Genomic DNA, 24,371 nt, shown 5'->3' with positions numbered 1-24,371 from the left:
AAACTAGCAAAGACTAAACACAAATAAAGAATATTAAAAGCAATAATGGAGAAGCAATAAGTAGCATACAAGGGAAACCCCATATGCTTCACAGTTATCTTTCAGCAGAAGTTCTGCAGGCCAGAAGGGAATGGCAGGATATTTTTAAAGTACTGAAAGGGAAAAATCTACAACCAAGATTACTGTATCCGTCAAGGATCTCATTCAAAATTGCTGAAGAAATAAAAAGCTTTTCAGACAAGCAAAAGTTAAGAGAATTCAGTACCACCAAACCACCTTTACAACAAAGGGACTTATATTGTCAGAAATAAAAGAGAAGGAAAAAGATCTATAAAATCAACTCCCAATTAACACCAATGCACAGATCATCAAAACAGAAAACTAATAATGAAGCACATCTTTAATGATACATTAGACAAAATAGATTTCATTGATATCTTTAGGATATTCCATCCAAATGCAGAAGAATACACCTTCTTTTCAAGTGCACATGGGACATTCTCCAGAATAGACCACATCTTGGGTCACAAATCAAACCTCAGTAAATTTTTAAAGATGGAAATCATATCAAGTATATTCTCCAACTACAACACTATGAGACTAGATATCAATTATAAGAAAAAAAAACTGTAAGAAACACAAAGACATGGAGATTAAACAATATGTATCTAAATAACCAGCAGGTTACTGAAGAAATCAAAAGTGAAATTGAAAAGTTTCTAGAAACAAATGACAATGAAAACATGACAATTCAAAACCTATGGGATGCAGCAAAAGCAGTTCTAAGAGGGAAGTTTATAGCAATACAACCCTACCTCAAGAAACAAGAAAAACATCAAATAAACAACCTAATATTACACCTAAAACAACTGGAAAAAGAAGCATTCACACACACACACACACACACACACACACACACACACACACACAAACTACAAAACTAAGATTAGTGGAAGGAAAGAAATTATAAAGATCTGAGCAGAAAGAAATGAAAGAAACAACAGTAAATTTAATAAAACTAAAAGCTGGTTCTTTGAGAAGATAAACAAAATTGGCAAACCTTTAGCCAGACTCATGAAGAAAAAGAGAGAAGAATCAAATCAACAAAATTAGAAATGAAAAAAGAGAGATTACAACAGACAGTGCAGAAATACAAAGGATTATAAGAGACTTTATGATCAACTATATGGCAATAAAATGGATAACCTGGAAGAACTGGCCAGATTCTTAGGAAAGTTCAATCTTCCAAGACTGAACCAGGAAGAAACAGAAATTATTAACAACCTAGTTACAAGCACTGAAATTGAAGCTGTGACCAAAACTCTCTAAAAAAAAAAAGCCCAGGACCAATGATGTAACAGAATTCTATCAAACATTTACAGAAGAGATAATGCCTATCCTTTTAAAACTGTTTCAAAAAACTGCAGAGGAAAGAACACTTCCAGACTCATTCTACGAGGCCACCATCACCTTGATACCAAAACCAGACAAAGACAACACCAAAAAAGAAAACTACAGGCCAATATCACTGATGAAAAAGCAAAAATCCTCAAACAAATTTTAGGAAACAGAATTCAAATTCAAATCAAAAAGCTCATACACCATGATCAAGTTGGGTTTATTCCAGAGATGCAAGGATTCTTCAGTATATGCAAATCAATCAATGTGATACACCATATTAACAAACTGAAAGATAAAAACAATATGATAATCTCAATAGATTCAGAAAAAGCCTTTGATAAAGTTCAGCACCCATTTATGATTAAAACTCTTTGAAAAATGGGCATAGAAAGAACCTGCCTCAACATAGTAAAGGCCATATATGATGAACCCATGGCAAACATTATTCTCAATGGTGAAAAACCAAAAGCATTCTCCCTAAGAACAGGAACAAGACAAAGGTGTCCACTTTCACCACTATTATTCAACATAGTTCTGAAAGTCCTAGCTACAGCAATCATAGAAGAAAAATAAATGAATTCAGATTGGAAAAGAAGAAGTAAAGCTCTCGCTGTTTACAAATAACATGATACTGTATATAGAAAACCCTAAAAATAGTATCAGAAAATTACTAGAGCTAATCAGTGAATTTAGCAAAGTTGCAGGATACAAAATCAACACACAGAAATCACTTTCATTTCTATATACTAACAATGAAAAATCAGAAAGAGAAATTAAGGAATCAATCCCATTCACTGTTGCAACAAAAAGAATTAAGTATCTAGGAATGAACTTACTTAAGGGCGGGGGGAAGAACTGAACACAGAATATTATAAGACACTAATGAAAAAAAATCAAAGAGGACATAAACAGATGGAGAGATATTCTATGTTCCTGGGTAGGAAAAATTGATATTGTGAAAATGACTTTACTACCAAATGCAGTCTACAGAGTCAATGCAATCCATATCAAATTACCAATGGCATTTTTTACAGAACTATAACAAAAAAATTTCACATTTCATATGGAAATACAAAAGACCCCGAATAGCCAAAGCAGTCTTGAGAAAGAAGAATGGAGCTGGAGGAATCAACCTTCCTGACTTCAGATTATACTATAAAGCTACAGCCATCAAGACAGTATGGTACTACCCCAAAACAGAAATATAAACAAATGGAACAAGATAGAAAGCCCAGAAATAAACCCATGCACCTATGGGTACCTTATTTTTGACAAAGGAGGCAAGAATATACAATGGGGAAAGATGGCCTCTTCAATAAATGGTGCTGGGAAAACTGGAGAGCTACATGTAAAAGAATGAAATTAGAACACTTTAAGAAGATGCACAAAGATAAACTCAAAATGGGTTACAGACCTAAATATAAGACTAGAAACTATAAAACTCTTAGAGGAAAACAGAGGCAGAACACTTGATGACATAAATCAAAGCAAGATCCTCTATGACCCACCCTCTGCTGCTGCTGCTGCTAAGTTGTGTCAGTCGTGTCCGACTCTGTGTGACCCCATAGACAGCAGCCCACAGGCTCTCCCGTCCCTGGGATTCTCCAGGCAAGAACACTGGAGTGGGTTGCCATTTCCTTCTCCATGCATGAAAGTTAAAAGTGAAAGTGAAGTTGCTCAGTTGTGTCCGACTCCTAGCGACCCCATGGACTGCAGTGCACCAGGCTCCTCCATCCATGGGATTTTCCAGGCAAGAATACTGGAGTGGACCCACCTTCTAGAGTAATGGAAATAAAAACAAAAGTAAACAAGTCAGACCTGATTAAACTGAAAAACTTTTGCACAGCAAAGGAATCTATAAGTAAAGTGAAAAGACAACCCTCAGAATGGGAGAAAATAATAGCAAGTGGAACAACTGTCAAAGGATTAATTTCCAAAATATAAAAGCAGCTCATACAACTCAATGCCAGAAAAACAAACAACCCAATAAACAAGTGGGAAAAAACCTAAACAGATATTTCTCCAAAAAAGACATACAGATGGCCAACAAGCACATGAAAAGATGTTCAACTTCACTCATTACTAAGTTCAGTCCAGTTCAGTCTCTCAGTTGTGTCCGACTCTTTGCGACCCCATGAATTGCAGCACGCCATAAGAGCAAATCAAAATTACAATGAGATATCACTTTACACTGGTCAGAATAGCCATAATCAAAAAGTCTATAAACAATAAATACTGGAGAGGGTGTGGAGAAAAGGGAACACTCTTGTACTGTTGGTGGGAATGTAAATTGATACAGCTACTATGGAAGACAGTATGGAGACTCCTAAAAAATAGGAAGGAAACCACCATATGACCCAGCAATCCCACTTCTAGCCATATACCCTGAGGAAACCAAAACTGAAAAAGACACGCATATCCATTGTTCATTGCAACACTATTTATGATAGCTAGAACATAGAAGCAACCTCATCTGTCCATTGACAGATGAATGGATAAAGAAGTTGTGGTACATATACACAATGGAATATTACTCAGCCATAAAAAAGAATGCATTTGTGTTAGTTCTAGTGAGGTGGATGAACCTAGAATCTATTATACAGAGTGAAGTGAATCGAAAAGAGAAAGATAAATATCATATTCTAATGTATATATACATAATTTTGAAAAATGGTACTGAAGAATTTATTTACAGGGCAACAGTGAAGAAACAGACATACAGAATAGAGTTATGGACATGGGGAGAAGGGAGGAGAGGGTGAGATGTATGGAAAGAGTAACATGGAAACTTATATTACCATATGTAAGATAGATAGCCAATGGGAATTTGCTATATGACTCAGGAAACTCATATAGGGGCTCTATATCAACCTACAGAGGCGATCTGGGGAGGGAGATTCAAAAAGTAGGAGAAATATGTATACCTATGGCTGATTCATGTTGAGGTTTGACAGGAAACAACAAAATTCTGTAAAGCAATTATCCTTCAATAAAATAATTTTGAAAAAGTTCATTATGATGTTAAATCACAGAATTACTGCTACTTTCCAACAGCTCTCAATATAGAACTAAGCTTGATTTCTTTGCACTCCCTCCAATCATTTAAAAGATCCAAACCAAACAGAACTTCCTTTTTTATATCTTTTTACTGGATACCCCACAGTTCCCCATAGTGTAAATTGCTAGCTGCAATGAGCAATGTACACATCTTGTTCCACAATAGGAGAGATCCTAGTGGTCCTTCAATGGAGAGTCATAGCAGTTATAAAAATGATATTACAATTTACTTATTTTTCTCTTGGTAGAATAATTCAGCTTAAACCTATTTTTGATAATAAATATCAAAGTTACGGTAAACATTATTGAACCTATCACCTTAAACATATGTGAGTTACTATAAAATTTAGAAGTAATATTGGAGGGTTGTATGCTGGACATCCTTAATACTATGTGGTATTAACAGATTATGCTTGTATCATCTTGTTATTCAGTGGCAAACTGATGTCTGGCTCTTTGCAACCTCATGAACTGTAGCATGCCAGGCTTCCCTGTCCTTCACTATCTCCCAGAGTTTACTCAAACTCATGTCCATTGTGTTAGCATATGATATCAATATATGATGTACAGCATCATATACAGTTTAAATTTGCATTATCATTGTTAGGGCTTTCCTGATTCTACATATTCTCATCAGTACCAAATCTAGCCACTATTCATTTTTCTCATTGTTATTTATTGGAAATGCATCTTATTTTCAAATCTATTATTTCTCTTACCACTTCTTATTTTGGAATTTTAGATGCTTATTTAGTTTCATTTTCTGTGAGATGCCTATTCACATACTTGAATATGAATGAAGGACAGGTAAGCCTGGTGTGCTTCATTCCATGGGGTCGACAAGGAGTCAGATAAGACTGAGCGACTGAAGTGATTCATATACTTAACTCAGTTTTCCTCTCTTGGTAATTGGTATACCTCTTAATTATTTGTAGAAATTTTTTACATTTCCTAATGTATTTTGTTTAATATTGTGTTATAATTATCTTTTTTTCACATCAGTACCTTATATGTTACATTTGTTCATAGTGTATGCTGGTTTTCAAAGTTTTGTTTATAATCGCTGGATCATGTAAAAAGAAAGTGAGTTCCAGAAAAACATCTATTTCTGCTTTATTGACTATGCCAAAGCCTTTGACTGTGTGGATCACAATAAACTGTGGAAAATTCTGAAAGAGATGGGAATACCAGACCACCTGATCTGTCTCTTGAGAAATTTGTATGCAGGTCAGGAAGCAACAGTTAGAACTGGACATGGAACAACAGACTGGTTCCAAATAGGAAAAGGAGTTTGTCAAGGCTGTATATTGTCACCCTGTTTATTTAACTTATATGCAGAGTACATCATGAGAAATGCTGGACTGGAAGAAACACAAGCTGGAATGAAGATTGCCGGGAGAAATATCAATCACCTCAGATATTCAGATGACACCACCCTTACGGCAGAAAGTGAAGAGGAACTAAAAAGCCTCTTGATGAAAGTGAAAGTGGAGAGTGAAAAAGTTAGCTTAAAGCTCAACATTCAGAAAACGAAGATCATGGCATCCGGTCCCATCACTTCATGGGAAATAGATGGGGAAACAGTGGGAACAGTGTCAGACTTCATTTTTCTGGGCTCCAAAATCACTGCAGATGGTGACTTCAGCCATGAAATTAAAAGACGCTTACTCCTTGGAAGGAAAGTTATGACCAACCTAGATAGCATATTCAAAAGCAGAGACATTACTTTGCCAACAAAGGTCCGTCTAGTCAAGGCTATGGTTTTTCCTGTGGTCATGTATGGATGTGAGAGTTGGACTGTGAAGAAGGCTGAGCGCCGAAGAATTGATGCTTTTGAACTGTGGTGTTGGAGAAGACTCTTGAGAGTCCCTTGGACTGCAAGGAGATCCAACCAGTTCATTCTGAAGGAGATCAGCCCTGGGATTTCTTTGGAAGGAATGATGCTAAAGCTGAAACTCCAGTACTTTGGCCACCTCATGTGAAGAGTTGACTCATTGGAAAAGATTCTTATGCTGGGAGGGATTGGGGGCAGGAGGAGAAGGGGACGACAGAGGATAAGATGGCTGGATGGCATCACTGACTCGATGGACGTGAGTCTGAGTGAACTCCGGGAGTTGGTGATAGACAGGGAGGCCTGGCGTGCTGCGATTCATGAGTCGCAAAGAGTCGGACACAACTGAGTGACTGATCTGATCTGATTATTTTTTTAAAAGTCGTTTGCTTTCCATGGATTTTATCTAAACTTCTTGACTTCTTGTTTCTGTTCAGGCATGTAAGGAGCTTGTAGTTTTTCTCGTAACCTCAGTTCTCTAACAGATCATCTAAGTATGGTTGTTGATTTTTTAGTTTGTTCAGTTTTTAATTGTAGTTTGGACAGAATAAGTTGAATGTTTCTCACATGGGTTGTGCATGCGTGTGTGTGCCTGAACATGCATTTGTTTTTGTTTGTCTTCTTTTTCCAAAATGTATTTGGGAGTTGAGATATAGTTGCCATTTGTAAATCATTAGGGTGCATTTAATGACGCATGTGGACTAATGTTAGTATTCTTTTTCTTGAAATTTCTGACCACCCAATTTCTTTGTAGAACATCTCTTCTTCATCATCTACCCCACAGACACATTTAGCTGTCTGTCCCTTTTTACATTTCATAACACTAAGGCATATCTTTCTTTTGGTATCTATTCCAGGTTGATAACGACAAAAACTATTTTTCAGTGGAATATTGTATGTTTTCCTTTGTTCTCTCCTGACCAAAGTGGAGGAGACTCTGCACCAGACTTGGTACTAGAAGGGAGTCAGTTCAGTTTGGTTCAGTAGCTCAGTTGTGTCCGACTCTTTGCGACCCCATGATTTGCAGCACGCCAGGCCTGCCTGTCCATCACCAACTGTCTTAAGTATGTTGGTGGGTCACACAGGGAGCCAAACCCAGGAAACTGTGTGTTGGGTAAAAATGGCCTAGAGAAGCAAACCCACAATAAAAGCCATAAATACAAAGTGTGGTGTGTGGAGGAAGGAGTGGAACAGCACATACAGAAAGGCAAGAAGCAGATATAAATTAAAGGGTATAAGACTAAGGAAGCTGGAAATAGTAAAGAAGAAGTTGAAATGTTTCTAAAGATACTGATATACAGAGAGGTCCCCTTTGGTAGACTTCTTGGTACTTGTGGATGTTCATAAAATTCCTTAAAATTAAGGTAGCAATCCTTCCTTTGGGAGTGATTTGTGAAGGCACAGTGTACATGCTTGTGAGAAATTAATACGTGAAACTCTTCTCAACTCCATGTTCAGTGACATAACTTTGATAGACTTAAACTGGTCATATTGCAAGGTTTACATCAAGGAAACTGGCAGACTACTTCAAACGTATATTCTTATGGTTCATACAGTGTGTTTGCTTATTTTAATAATTCATGACATTAAAATAAAGATATATAAAATTAGAAAAAAAGGTTTCTGGCATTGTTTACAGCACCATAAGATGTGGCCATAATTGGCCTGCATTGTTCATTTGAAATGATGGGAAATAGCTAAGCATCAGTTAGATCCTTTTAGATATAAATATGATTTGAAGTTTGTCACAGATCTTCCTCTTTCATCTGATTTCTTTCATTTATTTGCATTAACAACCTGGCCTCTTGACGTGAATTTATTATATCCCTTGCCTTAAAAGAGATCATCTAAGCTGGTAGCTCTGGAGAAGGCGATGGCACCCCACTCCAGTACTCTTGCCTGGAAAATCCCATGGATGGAGGAGCCTGGTGGGCTGCATTCCATGGGGTCTCGAAGAGTCGGACAGGACTGAGCGACTTCACTTTCACTTTTCACTTTCATGCATTGAAGAAGGAAATGGCAACCCACTTCAGTGTTCTTGCCTGGAGAATCCCAGGGACGGGGAAGCCTGGTGGGCTTCCTTCTATGGGGTCACACAGAGTCGGACACGACTGAAGTGACTTAGCAGCAGCAGCAGCAAGCTGGTGGCTCAGAGGTTAAAGCGTCTGCCTGCAATGCAGGAGACCTGGGTTCGATCTCTGGGTCGGGAAGATCCCCTGGAGAAGGAAATGGCAACCCATTTCGTATTCTTGCCTGGGGAATCCCATAGACAGAGGAGCCTGGTAGGCTACAGTCCACGGGGTCACAAGGAGTTGGACACAACTGAGTGACTTCACTTTCACTTTCTTTCTTGCCTTAAAATCTCTAAGAATTAAAACCTCTGTATTAATGTAATTGTTCCTGGTCTGGTGCACTCTGTATTATCTCTGCTATTTTATTCTAACAGAGTCAGCAGTGGTTCACTAAATAATGACAACCATAATGTTAATAATAAGCTGATGACAATAATAAATAAAATGGAGTAACTTTTTCACACTTCATAGTTGACCAATTTGATGATTTTATTCTCATTCAATATAGTGTGTCACTCCATGTAGAAAATATTTTTAACCATCTTTCATTGCTGTCAGGATACAAGTTTTATTGTGGATATTGAAGAAAATTAAATTAGGTGCTAATACAGTACAATCAAACTGTATTATGCCTACATAATTTGATTGACTCAAATTGTATTTAAGATTAAGTATGTCTTCAGGTAATTTTATGTCATAAATGAACATATAGATATATACATTATGTTTTTATAATGTAAAAGATTACAATTTAGATTAAAAGAGTCATTTTGTTAATTGTTAATTAATTAAGATGTAATTTTATTTAAATAATGTTTAGCTTACCTAAGGTTTATGTTTTCTGTGGTTTTTGTTTTGTTCCAGGTCTCTACTGAGAGCCTTTTGTGACAACAGATAGTAAATCAGACATTCTCAGTGCAAAGTTTGAAGTTTAAGGAATGAACTAACAGGTAAGTTGTTTATATATATTTTTTAATCTCAGATGTTAGTGAAAATATGTCTATTTAAGACAGGCTTAATCATTTCCCAGAGAAAAGTGCAAGAGGATTACTGTAGATGTATACCATAATCAACTGAGTTATTTATTTATTTATTGGCTGTGCTAGGTCTTCGTTTCTGCGCAGGGGTACCTCTAGCTGTGGCGAGTGGGGGTTACTGTCTAATTGCAGTGTGCAGGCTTCTCACTGCAATGGCTTCTTTGGTTGCAGAACGTGGGCTCTAGGGCCCGCAGGCTTCAGTAGCTGGGGCGTGTGAGCTCAGTGGTTGTGGCTCATGGACTCCAGAACACAGGCTCAGTAGTTGTGGTGCCCAGGCTTAGCTGTTCTGCAGTATCTGGGATCTTCTGGTATTGAGCCTGTCTTCTGCATTAGCAGGCAGAATGTTTTACCACCAGTGAAGCCCTAATCAACTATTGTAGTAATGTAAATATTTTAAAATTGATGCAATGATACTAGCCTGATACATGTCACAACTGAACTATGGGGCAAAACTTTAGTTATTTGATTAAATATACTTAGAATAAATTAAAATATTTAAGTAGAATTAGCAACAATAAGATAAAAGAAAAATAAACTGGCTCATGTAGAAGAAACATGCTAATTGCTGGTTTTCTTTCTTGGGCCTCAGGAATAAACCTGGTGAGTAAGGACGTGCTTACTACAGCACACTAAGATGATCTGTTCTTATATAAGTGTGTTTGGGGGCATGGGGTGGGTGCTGCTAACTGATGGGACAAAATTGAATGTCTTTCCTTAAGTAGTAACAGTTCCTCAGAACTAGTGATGTTTAGGCACAGGCTGATCATACTATAATATTATAATTTTCAATTTAAGTGAGTTTTTGACTTTTTTCCTTAAAAGCCAGGGAGCACAAAGTATCATTATTTAATATGTATATGAATTGAAATGTTAATGGGGAAGAAATTAAAATAGATATCCAATCAAGTCTATATAAAAATTAAGCAATCAATATATAAATATATTTTCAAAGCTACTCTAGGCAAAGTGCTGAATAATATTTCATAGTATGATTTAAATCCTGTTTCTCTTTGTCACAAGAAGGAGCACCATAGTGTTTCTTAAGATAAAAAGTCATTTAAATCAGTTAACCAGTATGTGATACATGATAATAGTATGTTAATAAATTCTGTATATAATATGGACTATATATGTAAATAGTAAAACTTAAATACTTTACAACAACAATATATCATAAGTTTTGAATATTTCTGAAGAATCTGTCATTCTATAGCACTTTGAAAGCTTCAGTCTAATATTCAAGGAATTCTAGACTATATGTCAAATATTTTCAGTCCGGTTAACTGAGCATCTTTCACTAAAAGAATATTTCCCTAACATCTAGAAATTGAATGCTATACACTGTTAATAACATGGTCCTGAGAAAGACAGAAATACACTATTAATACCTGCCCAAACACCAAAATTGTTTTCAAGATTTATTTATTTCTTTATTTGTTGGTTGTGGTGGGTCTTCATTGCAGTGTGAAGGCTTTCTCCAGTTGCAGCAAGCAGGGTTAGGTCATTCTTTGTTGTAGTGTGTGGGCCTCTCTTTGCTCTGGCTTCTATTGTTGCAGAACATGGGCTCTAGGCATGCAGGCTTCAGTAGTTACAGCACACAGGCTTAGTTGCTGTGTGGTACATGGGATTATCCCAGAGATCAAACCAGTGTCCCTGCATTGCAACGAGGATTCTTTACCCCTGGGCCACTAGGGATGCCCCGAAATTCTGTATTGTCTTTATTTTGCTCAAATACTGAAATTTTCAGATAGCATTAAAATTATTATAAATTATTAATATTTTACCTTCCTCTGCAATTTTCTGGAAGAGTTTGAGTAGGATAGGTGTTAGCTCTTCTCTAAATTTTTGGTAGAATTCAGCTGTGAAGCCGTCTGGACCTGGGCTTTTGTTTGCTGGAAGATTTTTGATTACAGTTTCAATTTCCGTGCTTGTGATGGATCTGTTAAGGTTTTCTATTTCTTCCTGGTCGAGTTTTGGAAAGTTGTACTTTTCTAAGAATTTGTCCATTTCTTCCTCGTTGTCCATTTTATTGGCATATAATTGTTGATAATAGTCTCTTATGATCCTTTGTATTTCTATGTTGTCTGTTGTGATCTCTCCACTGTCATTTCTAATTTTATTGATTTGATTTTTCTCCCTTTGTTTCTTGATGAGTCTGGCTAATGGTTTGTCAATTTTATTTATCCTTTCAAAGAACCAGCTTTTGGCTTTGTTGATTTTTGCTATGGTCTCTTTTGTTTCTTTTGCATTTATTTCTGCTCTAATTTTTAAGATTTCTTTCCTTCTACTAACCCTGGGGTTCTTCATTTCTTCCTTTTCTAGTTGCTTTAGGTGTAGAGTTAGGTTATTTATTTGACTTTTTTCTTGTTTCTTGAGGTGTGCCTGTATTGCTATGAACTTTCCCCTTAGGACTGCTTTTACTGTGTCCCACAGGTTTTGGGTTGTTGTGTTTTCATTTTCATTCGTTTCTATGCAAATTTTGATTTCTTTTTTGATTTCTTCTGTGATTTGTTGGTTATTCAGCAGCGTGTTGTTCAGCCTCCATATGTTTGGAGGCTTCCAAACTCATTCTATGAGGCCACCATCACCCTAATACCAAAACCTGACAAAGATGCCACAAAAAAAGAAAACTATAGGCCAATATCACTGATGAACATAGATGCAAAAATCCTAAACAAAATTCTAGCAATCAGAATCCAACAACACATTAAAAAGATCATACACCATGACCAAGTGGGCTTTATCCCAGGGATGCAAGGATTCTTCAATATCCGCAAATCAATCAATGTAATACACCACATTAACAAATTGAAAAACAAAAACCATATGATTATCTCAATAGATGCAGAGAAAGCCTTTGACAAAATTCAACACCCATTTATGATAAAAACTCTCCAGAAAGCAGGAATAGAAGGAACATACCTCAACATAATAAAAGCTATATATGACAAACCCACAGCAAACATTATCCTCAATGGTGAAAAATTGAAAGCATTTCCTCTAAAGTCAGGAACAAGACAAGGGTGCCCACTTTCACCATTACTATTCAACATAGTTTTGGATGTTTTGGCCACAGCAATCAGAGCAGAAAAAGAAATAAAAGGAATCCAAATTGGAAAAGAAGAAGTAAAACTCTCACTATTTGCAGATGACATGATCCTCTACATAGAAAACCCTAAAGACTCCACCAGAAAATTACTAGAACTAATCAATGATTATAGTAAATTTGCAGGATATAAAATCAACACACAGAAATCCCTTGCATTCCTATACACTAATAATGAGAAAACAGAAAGAGAAATTAAGGAAACAATTCCATTCACCATTGCAACGAAAAGAATAAAATACTTAGGAATATATCTACCTAAAGAAACTAAAGACCTATATATAGAAAACTATAAAACACTGGTGAAAGAAATCAAAGAGGACACTAATAGATGGAGAAATATACCATGTTCATGGATTGGAAGAATCAATATAGTGAAAATGAGTATACTACCCAAAGCAATTTATACATTCAATGCAATCCCTATCAAGCTACCAACAGTATTCTTCACAGAGCTAGAACAAATAATTTCACAATTTGTATGGAAATACAAAAAACCTCGAATAGCCAAAGCGATCTTAAAAAAAAAAAAAAATTATTAATATTTTATAATAATATTGCTACTGCTGCTGCTAAGTCACTTCAGCTGTGTCCGACTCTGTGCGACCCCATAGACGGCAGCCCACCAGGCTCCCCTCTCCCTGGGATTCTCCAGGCAAGAACACTGGAGTGGGTTGCCATTTCCTTCTCCAATACAAGAAAGAGTGAAGTCGCTCAGTCGTGTCTGACTCTTCAGGACCCCATGGACTTCAGCCTACCAGGCTCCTCCACCCATGGGAGTTTCGAGGCAAGAGTACTGGAGTGGGGTGTCATTAATCTTCCAATTAAGTTTCTCTTGACTAACTCGAGGAAGAAAGTAAATAGAGGTTAAAAATTTGCAAACTCCATCAATTGTGCTGAGCATATTTCTCACCCCAACAATAGATCTGAGTTGCCTGAACCTAGCAATTAAAAATGGATACCCTTGTGAAAAGGTGTTTTATAAACACTTTATATTGGATTGAATGCCCTGTACCAACTTTACTTAAGATGTTACACGTGTTAATATCTGAAGGTAACAAATCTGCAACTTCATCAAGTCCCCTGTTGTAATGAGGCTAATATTAGGAAGTAGAGTGGGAGACTACAGCATTGGGGAGTATCAGGTACCCTACAATTTCTAACAGTGTTTCCATAAGTCCCAATGTGAAAAAAAGAAGAAGAAATATAAAGGAGAATAAGATTTTAAGGGATAAGAGAATTAATTTGCTTTGGAATGTCCTAGAATAGCATAGAAGATAGCATGTTATTTATAAAATAGTTTTGTAACTGGTGAGTCATGAGTTACAATTCTATATACTCTATGACAGTGTATACATTACACGTTATTATAACAAATACTACAGTATAAGCAGCATCTTGCTGATATGCCTATCACCACTAATTCCTCTCCCTTTGAAATATGTATGCTTTTGATGATAGTGGAAAATGAACAATTGACACAAAACTCACTGCATTCCACCTATAAAAACCTTACTTCAATGTAAATATAAAGACCCCTGTAACTTTAGAGAATGGACTGAAATCTATAGTTCATGCTAACACTAATCAAAGGAAAGCTGAAACAAAGATGTTGTTTCTGGAAGTATATCTGGTCTCTGAGATAAATGACACTGTGCTTTGTTAATGAGGCTGCTGGAAAATAGGCATTCTCTTATAAGGCTTGTGGGAGTACAAACTATGACTTCTGTAAGGAGGATGTCTTAGTTTATTGTTTCAGTGTTTTTTAATTGGAGGATAATTGCTTTACAATATTGTGTTGGTTCCTGCTATACAACAGTGTGAATCAGTCATAATGATATATATATATATATATATGATATGATATGATATATATTTTATATATATATATATATATATATATATATATATATCCTTCTTCTTGAGCCTCCCCTCCCCCCATCCCAATCTTCTTGGTCATCACAGAGTGCCAGGCTAGGCTCCCTGTGTTATATAGCAGCTTCCCACTAGTTACCTATTTTTCACAGTGTATATATGTCAATGCTACTTTCTCACTTGTCTTACTCTCTTCTTCCCCACTTGTGTCCCTAAGTCCATTCTCTACATCTGTGTCTCCATTCCTTCCCTTCAAATAGGTTCATCGGTATCATCTTTCTAGATTGCATACATATGTGTTAGTATGCGACATTTTTCTTTCTTTTTCTAACTTACTTCATTCTGTATAACAGGCTCTAGGTTCATCCCCCTCATGACAACTGCGGCAACTTTAATTCCTTTTTATGTCTGAGTAATCTTCCAGTGTCTATGTGTACTGCATCATCTTTATCCATTCCTCTGTCAGTGTACGTCTAGGTGGCTTCCATGTCCTGGCTATTGTAAATAGTGCTGCAATGAATATTGGTATACTTGTGTCTTTTAGAATTGTGGTTTTCTCAGGGTATATGGCCAGTAGTAGGATTGCTGGGTCATATGGTAGTTTTTTTTTTTTTTTTTTTTCATAGCTTGTTAAGGAATCTCCATACTATTCTCCTTAGTGGCTGTATCAATTTACATTCCCACCACCATTGCAGAAGGGTTCCCTTTTCTCCACACTCTCCAGCATTTAATGTTTATATTATTTTGATAATGGCAATTCTGACCAATGTGAGGTGATATTTTATTGTAGTTTTGATTTGCATTTCTCTAATAATGACCCTGATGCTGGGAAATATTGAAGAGAGGAGGAGAAGGAGGTGACAGAGGATGAGATGGTTGGATGGTATCATTGGCTCAATGGACATGAGTTTTTTTGCAAACTCTGGGTGATAGTGAAGGACAGGGAATCCTGGTATGCTTCAGTCCTTGGTGTTGCAAAAGTCAGACACAACTGAGCAACTGAACAATAATGAGTAGTGAGTGATACTGAGCATCTTTTCATGTGTTTATTGGCCACCTGTATGTCTTCTTTGTAGAAATGTTTGTTTAGGTCTTCTGTCAATTTTTTGATTGGGCTCTTTGTTTTTCTGTTATTGAGCTATATGAGCTGCATATATATTTTGAAGGTTTATCCTTTCTCAGTTGCTTCATTTGCAATTATTTTCTCCCATTCTGAGGGTTTTTTTTTTTTTAATCTTGTTCATAGTTTCCTTTTCTGTGCAAAAGCTTTCAAGTTAATTAGGTCCCATTTGTTTCTTTTATTTCCATTACTCTAGAGGTGAGTTGAAGAGGATCTTTCTGTGACTTATGTCCAAGAGTGTACTGCCTATGTTTTCCTCTAAAAACTTTACAGTTTCTGGTCTTACATTGACGTCTAATATATTTTGAGTATATTTTTTATGTGTGTTTTTATGAAACATTCTAATTTTATTCTTTTATACATAGCTGTCCCGGAGAAGGCAATGGCACCCCACTCCAGTACTCTTGCCTGGAAAATCCCATGGATGGAGGAGCCTGGTAGGCTGCAGTCCATGAGGTCGCTAAGAGTCGGACACGACTGAGCGACTTCTTTCACTTTTCACTTTCATGCATTGGAGAAGGAAATGGCAACCCACTCCAGTATTCTTGCCTGGAGAATCCCAGGGACGGAGGAGCCTGGTGGGCTGCCGTCTGTGGGGTTGTACAGAGTCGGACACGAGTGAAGCAACTTAGCAGCAGCAGCAGCATACATAGCTGTCCAATTTTCCCAGCACTACTTATTGATGAGGCTGTCTTTTCTCCATTGTATGTATTTGCCTCCTTTGTCAAAGATAAGGTAGCCATAGGTGCATGAGTTTATCTCTGAGCTTTCTGTCTTGTTCCATTGATGTATATTTCTGTTTTTGTGCAAGTACCATGACGTCTTGATGACTGCTGCTTTGTTGGATAGTCTGAAGTCAGGAACATTGATTCCTCCAGCTCCATTTTTCTTTCTCAAGATTACTTTGGCTATTCTGAGTCTTTTGTGTTTAGATACAAACTGTAAAATTTTTTGTTCTAGTTCTGTGAAGATCGCCATTGGTAGTTTAATAGGCATTGCATTGAATCTATAGATTACTTTGGATAGTAGAGTCATTTTTCACAATATTAATTTTTCCAATCCAAGAACAGGATATCCCTCAATCTGTTGGTGTCATCTCTGATTTCTTTCATCAGTGTGTTATAGTTTTCTGCATACAGGTCTTTTGTCTCTTAGGTAGGTAGGTTTATTCCATTTATTCCAAGGTATTTTATTATTTTTGTTGCAATGGTGAGTGGGATTGTTTCCTTAATTTCTCTTTCTCATTTTTCATTGTTAGCATATATGAATGCAGGGGATTTCTATGCATTAATTTTATATCCTGTGACTTTACTAAATTCATTGATTAGCTCTAGTTAATTCTATTTCAGTATTAAAATTACATATGGATTTACTTTTTGACTCAACTGAGAAATATCCTATATATAAACTTTTCTCACTAAGGTCATTAATTGCAGGATTATTTGTAAAGACAAGCACAATTAAATAAAATAATCTAAATGTCTTTTAGTAAGAAAAAGTTGAAATAATTTACAATGTAACACATAATGCTATAATACAGTGCTTTAATCAGTTAGGAAGCTCTTTGTGCACTTATATGAAAATAGACTCCAAGATATATTAAATGAGAAAGCAAGAAACATAGGAGTGTATATATAGTACACCACTTTGTGTATAAAAAGTGGAGGGTAAATGTATATTCATAAAATGCAAGAAATTTCATAAAGATCTTCTAGAATGGCAGATAAGAAACAAGTACAGTTTCTTGTGAAAATTCTGGATTTGTTAGCGCAGAGAAAGAGAAGTGAGAATTTTTGTCGGATGTGAATGTATTTTATATAAAAATTAAATGGAAAATTAAAGAGCATCACAAAATTAAAGCAATAGTTCTACTTTGAATCAAAGAGATACATTCATATTCAGTGAAAGACTGAGTTCTCCTACTTTAGTTGCTCATAACCTCTTGTTTTGCTTTTTCATTCTTTCTTTTGCTATTTTTTCAAAGGAAAAATTTTTGGAAAAGTTATTTATCTCATGTAATATAAGGAAAAATAAAACCAAAGTTTTAGTAACCTTGAGTTGTATAATGAAGAAGACAGGATACCACTGCCATATCATAAAATGTCCAGAAAATAATACAGGATAAAGCTAGTTTAAGACTTTTGGAACAAATTGAAAGGTTGAAAATGCATAGGCTTACCTTTGTGGACAGCTGGATTGCCAAGATTCTCACACCTAGAGGTTTTATTCCCTCAAGGTTTTGTTGTTAGGAAAAGTGAAATAATACACAAAGACAGCTTTCATCAAGTATGTGATGAACTGTGAATACCTTCTGGGCATGAGCAAAATTAATTTAGTTTTAAACTTTATGGCTTTGAAATAGTTATTGTAATCATATGTAAAATTGTTTTAAGTAGAATGATTTTTACCATTACTCATATTAACATGGAATTATCATTAAGCTTTCCAAATGCTATAGTTTCTGTATTTTCTCTGTTTTTTTTTTTCATTTTTGAGACATTGATGGATGTATTGAGTCATATAAATTCAGGGATTATGATAACTTGTGCAAAAATCTTGTAGCAAACAGGACAATATAATTGTTCCCTGTCTCATTTTTTTTTAAATTTTATTAAAAAAAAAACATGAGTGGACAATTTTCATTCCTATAACCTAACAGTTCATTTGTTAATGGTCTCTGGACTTCAATTAAGAAAAGTAATCATGATTGTTATCTAAGTAGGCATTTTTGCACCGTAGTTAATTTCATTAATACAGTTTAAACACCTAGAAATATTTTAATCTCATTTAACACACTTTAAAACTGATTAAATGAAATCAAAATAATTCAGTTATAAGTCTAACTCAAAGTGCATTAGCTTAGGTATAAGTTCTGGGAAACTCCTCCCTTTCACTGTCCCAGAGCCTAACTTATTACACATACATTGTAACCATGCTGCTGCCATTGTACATACTCAGTGATGCAGTCAATTCCATGCTTCTCACAGAGTGGGAATCATTAGCATCATCCAATTTGCCCATATCAGAGACCAGACAAGCTATACCTTCTTACAAGCACGCCTTTGCCTTAGGTCTAGGTTAACATATAAGAAGTATATCTTACTTGGAAAACTTACCATGAAATAAAAGCAATCTCTTCCCAGCTATAATTATTCTATTGGACAAGCATTGTCCTACTACTAGGTACTTGGTTATGAGCATATGAGAGTGTCTTTGCAAGAAGCTATAGCAGAGATGGATGAGAGAAAGACAAAACTGCATGTAATTTTAATCATATCATTTAAACATAGGTTTTTAGAATCATTGAAAGTATTGAGAAGAAAAAATTACAGTTCCTTCTGATTATGTCTACTGATTTGTATGCTTAAGGGCAGAATTCTTTCTTACCAGCTTTTATTGCTCTCAGCAAATTGGAAGGAAAGGATAAACTATAATGGCTACTTCAGTCTGAGAGGACTGTTTAATGTTTTGTTAAGAGAAAACAAAACACAATCCTGGGGCATCAATGATTCTTTGCAACATGTCAGATAGCCAGTGCCAACACAGACCAGGCATTATTATTTTTCATCCAAAGGAAAACAAATTTATAACATCCCACCCACTGCCATAATAGAGAAGAATTTTAATTAGAATATTGTGGCAACTTGCTCAAGAAGCACAATTCATATTACAGGCATTTACAGATGTGCGATAACATAAATGGAATGAAAAGTCATTTCTTATTAATAAGTAGCTAATGGTAAAAATTTCTTCAAAGCAAATGGGAGCACAGATATCCTCTTGAGCATATCATTGATAAAGACAAAGTAGTTAAAAGCAAGTTTAAATTATGTTTATGCAGGCGACTGAGAACTTTCTGATAGTATTAGCAGAAAGATGTAACCAACCATTCCAGGGAAGAAGCATACATGAAACAACAGCATAGTACATGAAGAAATTGATCAGAAGAGCAAGATTCTACTGAATTAAAGAGAAAAATAAAAGACAAGATAGCCACAGGACAAGAGAAGACAATTACCTACCATTACTAAGATAAGAGTTTTCATCATACCCCAAATTATATTTTGGAGTACATAATTATGCTAGTTGGAAAATGTATAATTCTCATTTTATACTGTTAATATAATCATTGTCAAATTATCTTCTTTGTAGTTTTCACAGAGTACTGACTTAGAAAATTCTTTCAGGTTGGGGTTGCTTTTCTGGGTCAATTGCTGTCAGCAGTTGCCGACATAAAGGGCCATTATGCAAAACATACTATACAGAGCATTGCTTCTGTCTAGAATTGCATTATTATTCCATGCCCATTCTCCCTTAACTCTTATTAGATTACATAGGTCTATTTGCATTTATAATTTTCCATTTCAGTTTTACTACATAATATTTCAGGTCACATTTTTCATCCTGTAAAATTTTAGAAGTGATAAAGCATCCTGTCTTTATTCCTGTCCTTTTCTCTCCTAAACAGAATTATTTTCTTGTGTTCAGGAAAAGTATTTGATAAATACATTTTGCATTGTTATCAGTATTTGGTAATTGGAAGTATCTTCTGCCTTATACCATGCACAGCTAATGAATAACCATATAACCCCTGTCCTTGTTTATTAAGGAGTACTCGGACAAAATTGGTGACTGGTTACTTCCAACTTCACCAATGGGTACAGCAGGATAAGAATTCTTCACTTCTATTAGGTAATATTTTTGCATGACAAATATTGAAAATAAAATTCAATAGATGACCTAGATTCCACAGGTATAGTGTGACTCCTTAAAAAAATGATGTATTGATAAATAGATCTGTACATGTTTTTGAAAAAAATATTGAAATAATACATGATAATGATAATTTGGGTTCTCATTACATACTCCATAGATTTGAACAGCAACATTCATCTAGTTTTATACATGGAGCTTGTAAGAGAACATCATGTTAATGCAAAAAAAAAGGGGGTAGCAGAAATAATGTATATTTCCCTCCATGTCCCCCATGGTAGAAAATACTCAAATAAATTATTCATTGTTCTCTAAAAAGATTAACCTTGGAGGAATAATTTTTGAACATACAAGTTTGGTTTCTGATATGCTGTGTAGGCACATTAGTCTCAAATTATTTATTTTTCCAGAATTATGGTTTTCACCAAATTCTTCTAGCCATCACTTTCTTGGGGAATTCCTTAATGCTAATCAAATATTCATTAATGGTGATCAAATAGGAAAAAAATTCAAATACAGTCATTTTGCCTGAGAATGTGTTATACTCATTATAGTTTATGTTATCTTCAAATACTGTTTATCCACAAGTTTCATTTTAAAGTGTAGTTATGGTCAGAACTGTGACAGTGTAAGAACATGGCATCTAGAGTCTATATTTATTCTCCAATTCTGACGTCCCTAGTTATTTTTTCTAGTTTGCAAGTCAAAATAATATTTTCTTTTGTGAAGATAGCAGTTTTAACTGTTGTATAAATATCACACTGTCTATATTTCTTACATTTTAGCTGTCTGGTGTTTGAATGGGAGACTTATTCGTTTTTACACAGGACTTAGAAAAAGACTGAAAATTATGGGCCAGGCTTGGAATAAGAGAATAATAATTAGTGTTGTTACCATGTGTAAAGTAGGTTAACCTTCTACTATTAATGAAATAATAAAGTATATAAACAGGGTAATATCATAACAATAATGTTATTGAATAGCATTCATTTAAACACATATAATTACTGTGTACATTTTACACATGATGTATACTTGTAAAATAGAGTGATGACATATTAAACATTCATATTATTATTATTATAGAAGCAATAGTGAATAGTTGAATATTATTAGGATTTTACCACTATGAAAGACAACTCAGTCTTCCTTCTATTTTTGTGTTAAATTTTCTTCATTTTGTCGTCTCTATGTCAAGATAACATTATCTTTTATGCATCAAGGAAACAATAATTTTATGAGAATTCATAAAAGTGTGTGTGTTAGTCACTCAGTTGTATCCTCCTCTTTGCGATCCCATGGATTGTAGCCCACGAGACTCCTCTGTCCATGGAATTCTCCAGGCAAGAAAACTCCAGGAAAGAATTCCCTTCTCCAATAAAAGTAGTTAGGTCAATGGATATTTTTTCCAAATAATATATTAATTAATATATTAATAGTTTTCTATAAAAATGAAACATAAGTTTGTTGATCCATAGAAGCCCAAACAAAAGAATTATGAGTATATCAAGTGATTATTACTATGATGATGTGGTGTGTTATAAAGAAGGATGTTTGAGAGTATGGACTCTCAAGGCAGACTATATACTTTCAAATTTGGCTGTGCCATGTACTTACTTTGTGCCCTTAGCAAACTGCCTGACTTTAACCAGCCTCTTTTCCCAACTATAAATTAAGGATATGATCATAATGTAACTCCACAGGATTGTTGTTGTAAAGATTTGGTGAGAAATACTTATGGCTATGGGCTTCCCAGGTGGCTCAGCAGTAAAGAATCCACCTGCAATGCAAGAGATGTAGGTTCAATCTCTGGGTCAGGAAGATCTCCTTGGGAAGGAAATGGCAGCCCATCCCAATATTCTTGCCTGGGAAATTCCATGGACAGAGCAGCCTGGTGGACTACAGTACATGAGGTTGCAAGAGAGTCAGACGTGACTTAGCAACTAAATGATGACTTAGGCCTGTGCCTAGCACATGGTGTTGTACACATGTTGGTTACTTTCATGTATCTATGTGTCATGATAAAGGCATTAGCTAACCCTCTGGTGGTAATCATTTTGCATGATATGTGTATCAAATCAACACACAGTACACCTTCAGTTTGTATAATGTTTTTATTACATCTCAATAAAACTGGAAAAAAGCAGACAAAAATAAATTTAATATTAAAATGCAAGTGAGTGATCTTTTAGTTTTAATGATATATAGTTTATATTAATAGTGTGGTAATTATATTATCCTCAAATCTTCTCCAAATGTTTTCTTGTGTTTAAGGATGAGGTAATCATTTCAATCAAAGCTGATTCTATTTTAAATGACAAAGCCAAAATATATAATAAAACACGCGATAAAGCACATTACAATAAATAGACAAATCATGCTTTCTTCATCATAGGATATAATTTACAAAGTCTGATTTTCCATAATTGTAGGACGAAGATGTTTTTTAACCTCTTTTTGTCTTTGTTCTCGTTGGAGAATAGGAGGGGAGGATGTACAAAAATTTTTGCTTAGCTTCTTTTTTAAATTTTAGTTACTGTATTTATTTTTGGCTGTGCTAGGTCTTTGCTGCTATGAGGGCTTTTCTCTAGGTGCAGTGAGTGGGTGCTACTCTCTAGCTGTGGCGTGCAGGCTTCTCATTGTGGTGGCTTATTGCAGAGCACGGGCTCTATGGTATGCGGGTTTCAGCAGTTGGTGCACGTGGACTCATTAGCTGTGGTGCACAGGCTTAGTTGCTCCATGGCATGTGGGATCATCACAGATCTGGCATCAAACCTGTGTCTCCTACATTGGCAGGTGAGTTCTTTACCACTGAGCCAGAGAAGCACTGCTTAGCTTTTTATACTGGTTTTCTAACTAAACAAATCTAGCAATATGCTTCAAAGTATAGTTCATGAAATGTTCATCTAAGGGGAATGCCCTGAAAAATAAAGCCTGTGATCAAAAAGCACATTACTTGATAAACAATTTGAGAGGTTAACAAGCACATTGGTTTAGCACAGTTTTACTAATTATATTCCTCTTTTGCAAATCATAAGTCTGCTCTGCACAAAATTATTTAAAGACTCGTGGACCAGTATTCTATGCAACAGCCCTTATGAAAGCATCCTGTACAATCTTACATTGAGAACCTCTGATTCCACCGCACAAATATCTAAGTAGAAACTCATTGAAGTCAGATATCACTTATTATGAGTCAAACATTTGCTGACTTACAGTAAATAAATCATACAACATTTTCCTCTTGCAATTTTCTTCTTCCTGTTGCTGGCTTTTTTTGGGCAGCATTGTGTGACTCACAGAATCAGTTTCCCAACTAGGGAATGAACTCCAGCCATGGCAGTAAAAACACCTAGTCCTAACTACTGGACAGCCAGGAAATCCCCTCATTTTGCAACATTAAGTTCAAATAATCTTTTTGTTTTTTCATATTATCTGGCTCATAAACAACAGAGAGCCAAAGCATCAACCAAGATTCTCCTGAGTAGTAAAGTGTAGGAGGTGCCCAGCAATCAAAGAAAAATGATCAAATGAAAGCACAAATTCAAATTGAAAATAAATTTTGGTAAATGTTTCTTTTCTTCTTGATTTCTACAGAAGATGTTCCTTAACTCTAAGATTGAAATCACTTATAAATATTTGGCTATCACTTTGAGGCTAGCTTTGATTTCCAGAAAATTGAAAATTTATATCATGGAACATCTAAGAAAAGTTAAATTTAAGTGTAAAACTTTATGAGGTGAAGATTAAAATTTTTAAATTCCTATGCTAATATAAATTATTCTTTGCTTTGATGCCAAGGGTTGTGATTAGAAACATAAGCCATTATAATAATGTTGTAGTAAATGATACTATTTTCCCCCACTGAAGAATTTGTGTTTTATTTTTTCCTTTACTGAAAATTCCAAAATGCTTCATATCTATTGTCTTCAATTTTTTAAAGTTTAACACTTTTTGAACTCTTACTTTCTCTACCACATATTTACTCAGCCTGTATTGATGGTTATATACCTAGACTTGTCTCTGTACCATTTGGGACTGGAAGCCTTTAAACAAGGTGTCTCAGACTCTCTTAGCATTTAGACTCTAAGTTTTCAGGAAGGTTAGCTAAAGTTAGTACTTTTTCTAGATAGCATTCCATTAGGAATCAGAGGGTTTA

General features: G+C 35.3%; 1 long non-coding RNA gene across 19 annotated transcripts in view; it reads left to right on the top strand.

Moving 5' to 3' along the window:
- The window catches only part of LOC147355130 (uncharacterized), a 487,872-nt gene that overhangs the window by 368,920 nt on the left and 94,581 nt on the right, over positions 1 to 24,371 (top strand). For all 19 annotated transcript variants that reach the window (XR_015144240.1, XR_015144249.1, XR_015144251.1 and 16 more), the window contains one exon: positions 9,226 to 9,311. This is a non-coding gene — a long non-coding RNA (uncharacterized LOC147355130). The remainder of the gene's footprint in view (positions 1 to 9,225; positions 9,312 to 24,371) is intronic.

This window comes from Bos grunniens, chromosome 17 (assembly GCF_055505025.1).
Source record: "Bos grunniens cultivar Pamir isolate PY7600 chromosome 17, Bosgru_T2T1.0, whole genome shotgun sequence".
NCBI classification, from domain to species: domain Eukaryota; kingdom Metazoa; phylum Chordata; class Mammalia; order Artiodactyla; family Bovidae; genus Bos; species Bos grunniens.
The sequence above is the reverse complement of the archived record's forward strand: the minus strand, read 5'-3'. Positions and strand labels throughout refer to the sequence as shown.